This window comes from Scyliorhinus torazame, chromosome 9 (assembly GCF_047496885.1).
Source record: "Scyliorhinus torazame isolate Kashiwa2021f chromosome 9, sScyTor2.1, whole genome shotgun sequence".
Lineage (NCBI taxonomy): Eukaryota > Metazoa > Chordata > Chondrichthyes > Carcharhiniformes > Scyliorhinidae > Scyliorhinus > Scyliorhinus torazame.
Window position 1 is genome coordinate 232243331 of NC_092715.1, and position 11370 is coordinate 232254700.

Sequence of the window (11370 nt, forward strand, 5' to 3'; positions counted from 1 at the left end):
TCCACATCCTTCCTATAATACGGCAACCAGAATTGCATGCAATACTCCAAATGTGGCCGCACCAGAGTTTTGTACAGCTGCAACATGACCTCATGGCTCCGAAACTCAATCCCTCTGCCAATAAAAGCTAACACACCGTACGCCTTCTTAATAATCCTCTCAACCTGGGTGGCAACTTTCAGGGGTCTGTGTACATGGACACCGAGATCTCTCTGCTAATCCACACTGCCAAGAATCTTACCATTAGCCCAGTACTCTGCCTGCCTGTTATTCCTTCCAAAATGAATCACCTCACACTTTTCTGCATTAAACTCCATTTGTCACCTCTCAGCCCAGCGCTGCAGCGTATCTATGTCCCTCTGCAACTTGTAACATCCTTCCGCACTGTCCACAACTCCACCGACTTTAGTGTCATCTGCAAATTTACTCACCCGTCCTTCTACGCCCTCCTCCAGGTCATTTATAAAAATGACAAACAGCAGTGGCCCCAAAACAGATCCTTGTGGTATACCACTAGTAACTGGACTCCAGTCTGAACATTTCCCATTAACCACCACCATTTGTCTTCTTCCAGCTAGCCAATTTCTGATCCAAACTGCTAAATCACCCTGAATCCCATGCCTCCGTATTTTCTGCAGAAGCCTACTGTGGGGAACCTTATCAAACGCTTTACTGAAATCCATATACACCACATCAACTGCTTTACCCTCATCCACCTGTTTGGTCACCTTCTCAAAGAACTCAATAGGGTTTGTGAGGCACGATCTACCCTTCACAAAACCGTGTTGACTATCTCTAATCAAATTATTCCTTTCCAGATGATTCTACATCCTATCTCATATAAACCTTTCCAAGATTTTGCCCACAACAGAAGTAAGGCTCATTGGTCTATAGTTACCAGGGTTGTCTCTTCTCCCCTTCTTGAACAAGGGGACAACATTTGCTCTCCTCCAGTCTTCTGGCACTATTCCTGCAAAAAAAGATGACTTAAAGATCCAAGCCAAAGGCTCAGCAATCTCCTCCCTAGCTTCCCAGAGAATCCGAGGATGAATCCCATCCGGCCCATGGGACTTATCTATTTTCACACTTTCCAGAATTGCTAACACCTCCTCCTTATGAACCTCAAGCCCTTCTAGTCTAGTAGCCTGAATCTCAGTATTCTCGACAACATTGCCTTTTTCCTGTGTGAATACTGACAAAAAATATTCATTTAGCACCTCTCCTATCTCCTCGGACTCCAAGCACAACTTCCCACTACTGTCCTTGACTGGCCCTACTCTTACCCTAGTCATTCGTTTATTCCTGGCATATCTATAGAAAGCTTTAGGGTTATCCTTGATCCTACCTGCCAAAGACTTCTCATGTCCCCTCCCGGCTCTTCTTAGCTCTCTCTTTAGGTCCTTCCTAGCTAACTTGTAACTCTCGAACGCCCTAACTGAACCTTCATGTCTCATCTTTACATAAGCCTCCTTCTTCCTCTTGACAAATGTTTCGACTGCTTTAGTAAACCACGGTTCCCTTGCTCGACCACTTCCTCCCTGCCTGACAGGCACATACTTATCAAGGACATGCAGTAGCTGTTCATTGAACAAGCTCCTCATTTCCATTGTGCCCATCCCCTGCAGTTTGCCTCTCCATCCAATGTATCCTAAGTCTTGCCTCATCGCATCATAATTGCCTTTCCCCCAGATATAACTCTTGCCCTGCGGTATATACCTATCCCTTCTATCACTAAAGTAAACTTAATCGAATTGTAGTCACTATCACCAAAGTGCTCACCTACCTCCAAATCTAACACCGGTCCTGGTTCATTACCCAGTACCAAATCCAATATGGCCTCGCCTCTCGTTGGCTTGTCTACATACTGTGTCAGGAAACCCTCCTGCACACATTGGACAAAAACAGACGCATCTAAAGTACTCGAACTATCGCGTTTCCAGTCAATATTTGGAAAGTTAAAGTCCCCCATAACAACTACCCTGTTACTTTCGCTCCTATCCAGAATCATCTTTGCAATCCTTTCCTCTTCATCTCTGGAACTTTTCAGAAGCCTTTAGAAAACCCCTAACAGGGTGACCTCTCCTTTCCTGTTTCTAACCTCAGCCCATACTACCTCAGTAGACAAGTTCTCATCAAACGTCCTTTCTGCCACCGTAATACTGTCCTTGACTAACAATGCTACCCCTCCCCTTCTTTTACCACCTTCCCTGAGCTTACTGAAATATCTAAACCCCGGCACCTGCAACAACCATTCCTCTCCCTGCTCTATCCATGTCTCCGAAATGGTCACAACATCGAAATCCCAGGTACCAACCCATGCTGCAAGTTCACCCACCTTCTTCCGGATGCTCCTGGCATTGAAAAAGACACACTTCAAACCATCTTCCTGCCTGCGAGTGCACTCCTGCAACTTTGAAACCTTACTCATGACCTCACTACTCTTAACCTCCTGTATACTGGAGCTACAATTCAGGTTCCCAAGCCCCTGCTAAACTCGTTTAAACCCTCCCGAAGAACATTAGCAAATTTCCCCCCCAGGATATTGGTACCCCTCTGTTCCAGGTGTAGACCATCCCGTTTGTAGAGGTCCCACTGACCCCAGAATGAGCCCCAATTATCCAGAAATCTGAAACCCTCCCTCCTGCACCATCCCTGTAGCCACGTGTTCAACTCCTCTCTCTCCCTATTCCTCATCTCGCTATCACGTGGCATGGGTAACAACCCAGAGATAATAACTCTGTTTGTCCTAGATCTAAGTTTCCACCCTCGCTCCCTGAATTCCTGCCTTACATCCCTATCCCTTTTCCTACCTATGTCGTTGGTACCTATGTGGACCACGACTTGGGCCTGCTCCCCCTCCCCTTCAGGATCCCGAAAACACGATCCGAGACATCACGCACTCTGGCACCTGGGAGGCAACACACCAACTGCGAGTCTCTCTCGATCCCACAGAATCTCCTATCTGTCCCCCTAACTATGGAGTCTCCAATGACTCATGCTCTACTCCTCTCCCCCCTTCCCTTCTGAGCAACAAGGACAGACTCTGTGCCAGAGACATGTACCCCAGGGTTTACCCTGGTAAGTCCCCCCACCCAACAGTAACCAAAGCGGTATACTTGTTACTAAGGGGAACGACCACAGCGGATCCCTGTACTGACTGCTTCCTCCCAGCCCCTCTCACCGTCACCCATCTATCTTTATTCTTCGGAGTAACTACATCCCTGAAGCTTCTATCTATGACCACTTCTGCCTCCCGAATGATCCGAAGTTCATCCAGCTCCAGCTCCAGTTCCCTAACCCGGTTTCTGAGGAGCTGGAGATGGGCGCACTTCCCACAGATGAAATCAGCAGGGACACTGACGGCGTCCCTCACCTCAAACATTCTGCAGGAGGAACATTGCTCTACCTTCCCTGCCATCACCTCTAGATAAACAAAGAAAAAGAAAGAAAGAGCTTACCTGTTATTCACTCCCCTTCTCAGCAAGCACTCACTCAGCAACCTCTGCGCCCCACACGATAACACCTGAGGGACAATGAAAGAAAAACTACTTACCAGTCACCAGCCAGTCCCTTACCTGCAGGCTGTGATGTCACGGTTCAACTTCTTTCGACTTCTACCTGCCCTCGAGCCTTCCTCTTGATCTTAACAGCGGTTGTTGTTTTTTTGGTTAGAGGAGGAGGTAGGGAAGGAAACACTGAAGAAGTGTTTCAGGTTTAAGTGTCACTTGACAACAGCTCCTCCACAAACCACCTTCATGTCAGGGTGAGCTCTTGGATGTATGCAAATTTCCCCCGCAACAGTCAATCAGCAGCTCCGCTCTACTGCTTTCTGCTGGATGCTTGTCTTCACTTGAACAGCTAGGGTCTCTTGCTGAGGTACACCTTCAAGTTAGGGTGAGCACACGGACGTATTCAAATTTCCCAGCAACAGCCAATCAGCAGCACCGCTCTACTGCCCTCTGCTGGATGCTTGTCATCACTTGAACAGCTAGGGTCTCTTGCTGGGGTACACCTTCAAGTTAGGGTGAGCACACGGACGTATGCAAATTTCCCCGCAACAGCCAATCAGCATCTCTGCTCTACTGCCCTCTGCTGGATGCTTGTCTTCACTTGAACAGCTAGGGTCTCTTGCTGAGGTACACCTTCAAGTTAGGGTGTCTCCTACAGCTGAGCCAATTTTCAATCCACCTTATTAAGTTAGCCTGTATTCCATGTGCATTTTCTTTCTTTATAAGTCTCCCTGTGGGACCTTGTCAAAGGTTTTGCTGAAATCCATATGAACTACATCAACTGCACTACTCTCATCTACACACCTGATCACATGCTCAAAAAATTCAGTTACATTTGTTAGGTATGACCTCATTCTGACAAAGCCATGCTGTCTATTCCTGATCAAACCTTGCATTTCCAAATGGAGATAGATTCTCTCCTTCAGAATTTTCTCCAATACTTTCCCTGCCACTGACGTGAGACTCACTTGTCTGTAGCTCACTAGCTTATCTCTACAACTGTAGTTGCCTGGCACATCTCTACAGCATTACTTAAGGCCAATTTCCATACAATTAATGAGAACGGCCCCCTATCTAATGGCCTCCCATGATCTAACCGACTCCCCAGCAAGTGGCCATGCGGGCATCAATTGGTTCAAGTTTTTAAAAATGTGAAGCCGGCGGAATTGCTGCTGTGAGGATCTTAGGAGGTGAGTGGCCATCTTTGCTCATGGGCAATGAGCCTCGGGACTCTGGGGTTGCTGTTCCAGTGCTCGGGGGTGGGGGAGCCGATCGCGGAAGGGAGGGGTCATGATCTGTGGGGCAGTCGCCCCTGGGCTGGGAGTGGAGGGGGTGGAGGGTATCCTAGCTCCAGTAGGTCCTTCATGCAACTCCTTGAGTGATGTGTACCCATTATGGGAGCAATCCCAGCCCATTTGTGTCTTTCCCACTGACCACCCATAACTCCCACTGACCGTGGAGGCCTCTGGCTGTGCAGCTAATAGGGAATTGGCAGTTGCATTTAAGTGAGAACTTCACAGCTCCCAAGTGGCTGTGCAGTGTGTGTCCGCTGACTGCTCCTGCCTGTGGATTGCAAACTGTTTGCAGGCTGCTGTTTTCTATAGCCTGGAAAACTGACAGGGAAGAAAGAAGACATTTGCTGCTGCCTGTTTTTGAACAAGGAGAAGGGGAAGGAGAGTTCTTTCACTCTCTTTGCTCTCAATTGCATTGCTGAGAGACTACTGCAGGGATCAGCAGAAAAGAGAGTGACAGGACAATCTGCAGGTAAGGCCCTGGCCTGGGCTTCAGCCTAATGACGGATTTTAAAACTGCCTGCCTCCCTGCCTGCTTGCTTGGAGGACTACTGTTGCTGCCACTCGGATGCTGTGAGTCTGTTTGCTGCCACCTCTTTAGTTCTGAAGTGAGGAAGGAAGGAGAAAGAATGGCGGCTGTTTCACCTGGGTGACTTGCTGAAGGTGTGCAGTCTGCTTTGCAGCTTTCTGGTGCTTTTATCTGTACTGCTGCCTGTTGAATGTTTCATGTCCAGATGCCATGCATTGCTGCTACTGCCTCTTTCTCGGTGGCCTGGGAAAGGAGAGGGAGGAACTCAGGTGCCCTGCTTCTAGTGTTTTGGAAGTAAGGGTGGCAGCCTGAATGAAGTGCGCAACCTGTTGGAGGTTTGAAGGACTGCTTTGCCATTTGCTGTTGCTTTTCTTTGAACTGCTGATTGTTCAATGTTTTATGTCTGGAAGTCGTGTGTTGTTCCTGCCTTTTCTGCTTCTGTAGCCTGGAACAAGGACTGGGGGGAGCAGGTGACCAGATGCTGGGACTACAGAAGGAGGAGGGTGGCGGTTCATTTCAGCTGGACACCTTGGCGGTCATGAAGACGCAACATCAAAGGATGTTGCCAGCTTTATTGTGAAGACTGTTTTTTGTTTCAAGTTTGTAGGCCGTGTAAAAGGCCGTGCCTTTTTGTACTATTGTATGTTGTCTAATGTTCGGAAGTCGTACACTTGGTACTGTATTGTTGCTGTTTCTTGTTTAATGCCTGGGGCTTGTTTGCTGCAGCCCCTTTTGCACCTGAGACCTGGGGCAAGGAAAGGGCGGGAATACGATGACCTACTGCCAGTGCTTGGAAGGGGGATGGTGTATTCCCATTCTCCCTCCCCATTCTCTGACTGAGCTTTTGTATTGTTGGTTGTTTTCTGTTTGATATCTGGAAGCTGTGTGTCTGTTAGCCGCAGCTCCTTTTGTCGGCGGTTTTGAATCTGGAAAGGGGTGTTCACTCGCTCTTCTGCTGTGCATTGTGGCTGGGAGCTGTGTGAAGGAGAGAGAGAGGGCGAGTTGGCTCAGATGCTGGTAACTTCATTATGCTGTTGCCTGTTTCCTGTTTGGAGGCCGCAGACTCTTTTGTCTGTGGCAGGAGTCTGGAATGGGGTGCTCTCTCTCTCTCTCTCTTCCGCCTTGTTCTGTGTCAATGTGACTTTCCAGCTGGTCTGCTGCTGGGAGCTGCTGGAGAGAGAGGGAGCGGTGGGTTGATTTGGATACTAGTACCTTCTTTGTACTATTGTTTGATTCTTGTTCAATGTGGGGTTTCTTTTGTGTAATTACACTGTTAAGGTTTGGCGTTTGTACTGATATTTTGTTATGCTTGGGCACCTATGTGTATAGCACGGTGAGGTTTCATTGCATATTTATAGTTATTGTGAAATGTGAATTGTTATTAAATGGAAAATGAAATGAAATGAAAATCGCTTATTGTCACAAATAGGCTTCAAATGAAGTTACTGTGAAAAGCCCCTAGTCACCACATTCCAGCGCCCGTTCGGGGAGGCTGGTACGGGAATTGAACCGTGCTGCTGGCCTGCCTTGGTCTGCTTTCAAAGCCAGTGATTTAGCCCTGTGCTAAACAGCCCCTGTTTAAATGAAAACATACCCATATGGATTCCCATAGGTAGCTGTGCCATGTAGCATGTGGGAGTTATTGCCGAGCATCCCAATCGGACTGTGATGCCTGCACTCTGTGCCCGAACACAGCAGGAAACAACACCACTGGACACAGCAGCAAACATCTGGACACCCAGGGTCTGGACCCCAGCACCAGGGACATTTCCGAGACCAGAGGTGTGGCCACTGGGGAGGGACTAGTGCCCAGTCCAAGTAATGTTACGTGCAGGCGTTGGGAGTACAGGGTCTGGGGTCAGGTGACCAAGTGGTGCAGCCAGTGGTGCATGGGCTCGGCGTATCGGATGGCAGGGGATGTGGGGAGGGTGGAGCAATGGGGAATGGAGAGCCCCAGGGTGGAAGACACTGCTGGTTGTCAGTCTCTCACCCTCTCTAATTCTTTACAGATATTGCATGGGATAGATGATATCTAGAATCCCACCTAAGCTGCCCTCACAATGCTGCTGACAGGCCAGGCAGCTTGACGCAGGGGAAGGCAGCGGTAGCTGCCTCGACAGAAACTCAAAGCGATGGTCCATGTGCAGGGCCCCGCCCCACACCCTGAGGACCCGGCCAACCATCAGCCAGGTAGGAACCCAGAGGGGGAGGCTGGCGACGGCCCAGGGGAGACCACGTCATTGGTTTCTCCAACATATGACGGACAGTGTGTGCTGCAGGAGACTTGGTACAATGTGGACGAGGGGGATACCCGCTCCTGGTGGCCGTCAATGTCACCGTAGCCCTGAACTTCTACACCTAAGGATCATTCCAGAACTCAAACAGGGACTTGTGTGGCAATTCACAAGCTACAGCCCACAAGTGCATCCATGAGGTCACGGATGCAATCTCTGCCCAGGCAGCAAACTATGACATGGATCAGGCACAACAAGATGCCTCGGTAACAGAATTCTCCCCCACCAGCAAGATGCCCCTGGTCCAGAGAGTGATAGATGGCACACATGTCACCTTACGTGTATCAGACCATCAGGGAGAGTCCTACATCAGCAGGAAGGGGTTCCACTCCCTGAACCTCCAGCTCATATGCGACAGCCACTTGAATATCACATACGTGCGTGCACGCTTCCCAGGAAGTGTGCATGGCAGCTGTATCCTGGGGCAGTCAGACACACTAAGCCTCTTTCAGGACCACCCCAGAATGGCCGGTTTGTTCTTGGGGAATAAGGGGTACCCGCTGAGGACCTGGCTAATGACGTCGGTACGAGGCCAGTGAGGCCCATGCAGCCACCTGGGCTGTCCTTGAGCAGTGCACCGGACTCCTTAAAATGTGGTTCTGATGCCTCGACTGCTCTGGTGGAGCGCCGCAACACTAACCCCAGAGGGTCACCCGCTTCTTGTTGGTCTGCTGTGCCCTCCACAATCTGGAACAGCAGTGGGGTGACATGCTAGAGGTGGAGGGAGGCCACCTCTAAGGAAGGGGAGAATGAGGAGGTGCCAGACCAGGAGGGGCTGGAGGACCAGCCCAGGGAGGACCCGCCGGACCAGCTGGAGGATGGTGGCAGGGGCGAAAGTCTGACAAGCCCGGAGGATTAGGGAGGCCCTCATCCTCGCTCGCTTCACATAGGACGTAGCTTCGTCCGTAATCCCAACCCTACCCTACCCCTTCCACACTTCCCCCCCACCACCCTGTTCCACCCTCCGAGGATCTGTTTCACAAAATCCCAGGGTGACAGGACTGTGATGGCGCTGTCAACAGGTCACTGGCGATGTCAGGGGGTGATGTTAACCCACTGAGAGCTGAGCACTGGTGCTCCTCAATCCATGCAATCGTCCTGCCTGTTTGCTGAGTCCTCGCCCACGCCCATCACCTGAACGTGATGTGCTCGGGGCGGACTGGGGGTGGAATCCAGGACCATCATGCCCAGGGGATTGGGGCAGGGGATTGGTGGTCGACCCAAGTTGCGGACAAAAGTGCCAGAGGCATCATATTTCTCAGGTACAACGATTTTTAGTGTTGTACATATGTGTCCCCAACTGCCCCTAGCAGCTGGTGCCATCCCCCTTTCCCACAACCTCTTCCCACTTTCCCCCTACCCTCCCTTACCCCACCCCTCCCCCCCGTGCCCTCTCCATAATCCTTGACCTTCCGTGCTCTACCACTGTGTCTAGATGTGTCCCCAGGATGCACATCAGAGGTGGAGGCAGCCTGCTGCTGACGGCTTCCCGTGGCCTTCGATGTTCCTGGTGGGCATCATTGAATCATAGAATCCCTACAGTGCATAAGGAGGCCATTTAGCTCATTGAGTCTGCTCTGACCCTTGGAAAGAGCACTCTACCTAAGCCCCGTAACCCTGTAACCCCACCTCACCTTTGGGCACTTAAAGACAATTTATCATGGCCAATCCACATAACCTGCACGTCGTTGAACTGCCATTGTCAGGGGTGGAACTGAGGGAACATGTGGCTGCCATCGTCATTCCATAGCATGGCTCTGGGTTGGCACCTAGTCACCCTCCTCCTGGTCAGTGTCCTGGGGGTCACCTGTATCATCTGGCCCTGCCAGCCCTGGTGGTGTTCCCATGTCTGCAGCATGGTATCGATGCCCCTCAGTGATGGGGACATGCTCTGGTGCGCCTTGGCAATACCCAGCAGAGACTGGGACATGCTCTGGAGAATCTTGGCAATGCCCAGCAGAGACTGGGACATTCGCTGGAGAACCTTGGTAATACCCAGCAGAGACTGGGATGTTCGCTGGAGCGCCTTGGCAAAACCCAGCAGAGACTGGGACATTCGCTGGAGCACCTTTGCAATGCCCAGCAGAGACTGGGACTATCTCTGGAGCCCCTTGGCAATGCCCAGCAGAGACTGGGACATGCTCTGGAGCCCCTTGGCAATGCCCAACAGAGACTGGGACATTCGCTGGAGCGCCTTGGCAAAACCCAGCAGAGACTGGGACATTCGCTGGAGCACCTTTGCAATGCCCAGCAGAGACTGGGACTATCTCTGGAGCCCCTTGGCAATGCCCAGCAGAGACTGGGACATGCTCTGGAGCGCCTTGAAAATGCCCAGCTGAGAGTGGGACATGCTCTGGAGCCCCTTGGCAATGCCCAGCAGAGACTGGGACATGCTCCGCAGCGCCTCATCAAGAGCGACCTGTGATTGGGACTCGTCTCCCAGCGACTGGGACACATTGTTGATGCGCTCAGCCCCGGCCGTCACTGACTGAGCCACACCTTGGACACCTCCACTCATGCTGCTGACGTGTGCACTGGGCTCTTGTTGCAGTCGCCACCCTCGCAGTGTCGGCTCTATCTCCTGCGCCAGGAGCCTCTGGGACTCCACCAATCGGCGACGGACCTGATGGATTGTTGCTGACATCCTCTGAATATCACAGTTGCACCCTATCGTCTGCATCAGCTCCAGGTAAACCTGTTCCAGAGGCTCAGCATCTGACAAATACATGAATAGGATGGGAATAGAGGGATACGGACCCAGGAAGTGTAGAAGATTGTAGTTTAGTCGGGCAGCATGGTCGGCACGGGCTTGGAGGGCCGAAGGGCCTGTTCCTGTGCTGTACATTTCTTTGTTCTTTTGTTCTTTGGGACCCAGCTGGGTTGTGGAATGCAGCAGGCCTCCAGCTGCTGTCATTAGTGACTGTGAGGTGCTCACCAGAATGTGTCCCAGAAGCCTGATCACTGCTGTCGCCCACCGAGGTGTGTGTCTCTGTGCTGGTGGGGAGTGGGGTTGACAGCTGTGCCGCGAATACGGTGTTGTCCTCGGAGCTCTCCTCCAAGGTGTTATCATGAGAGGCGGGGGAGGAGGGTGGCCACCCCGGATGGGGAGGTCATCCCGAATGGGTCAACACCGTCAGACATGGGAGACCGGGGCACGGTATGGTGCTGGGCAGTGGTGGTGTCAAGCTCATGGGGTAGGGGGGAGCAGGGATGGCAGGCGTGGCTGGTGCCAGGAGCCCGGTGTCAACTCGGAGCAGGCTCGAAGGGCCAAAAGACCTCCTCCTGCCCCTATCTTCTATGTATCTATATATCTATGTGTGGTAGTATGTATTGGGGGTCATGTGGGACTGGAAGCCCTAATGTCATTGGCTGACAGATCCCAGGTCCTGGTTGGCCGTTGACCTCAAGCTCCGCCCTGAAGGCGGAGTATAAGAAGCCGGAGTCTTCCCCCGCAGGCCAGTTTACTATCGAGCTGCGGGGGAACAGACACGCTTAATAAAGCCTCATCGACTTCACTCTATTCGTCTCACGGAGTCTTTGTGCGCTACAATTTATTAAGCGTGTCTGTTCCCCCGCAGCTCGATAGTAAAGCAAATATGGACTGTTCACAAGAACATTTTGCTTTTCTTCCTATACCCTCTGTAAATAGTTGCAACAGGACAAAATTGTCCAATACTGTATTGCCATGTGAATGTTTTGTCCTCCCAGGACCATCCCTGTAAACCCTTACCACCATACGAAGCATC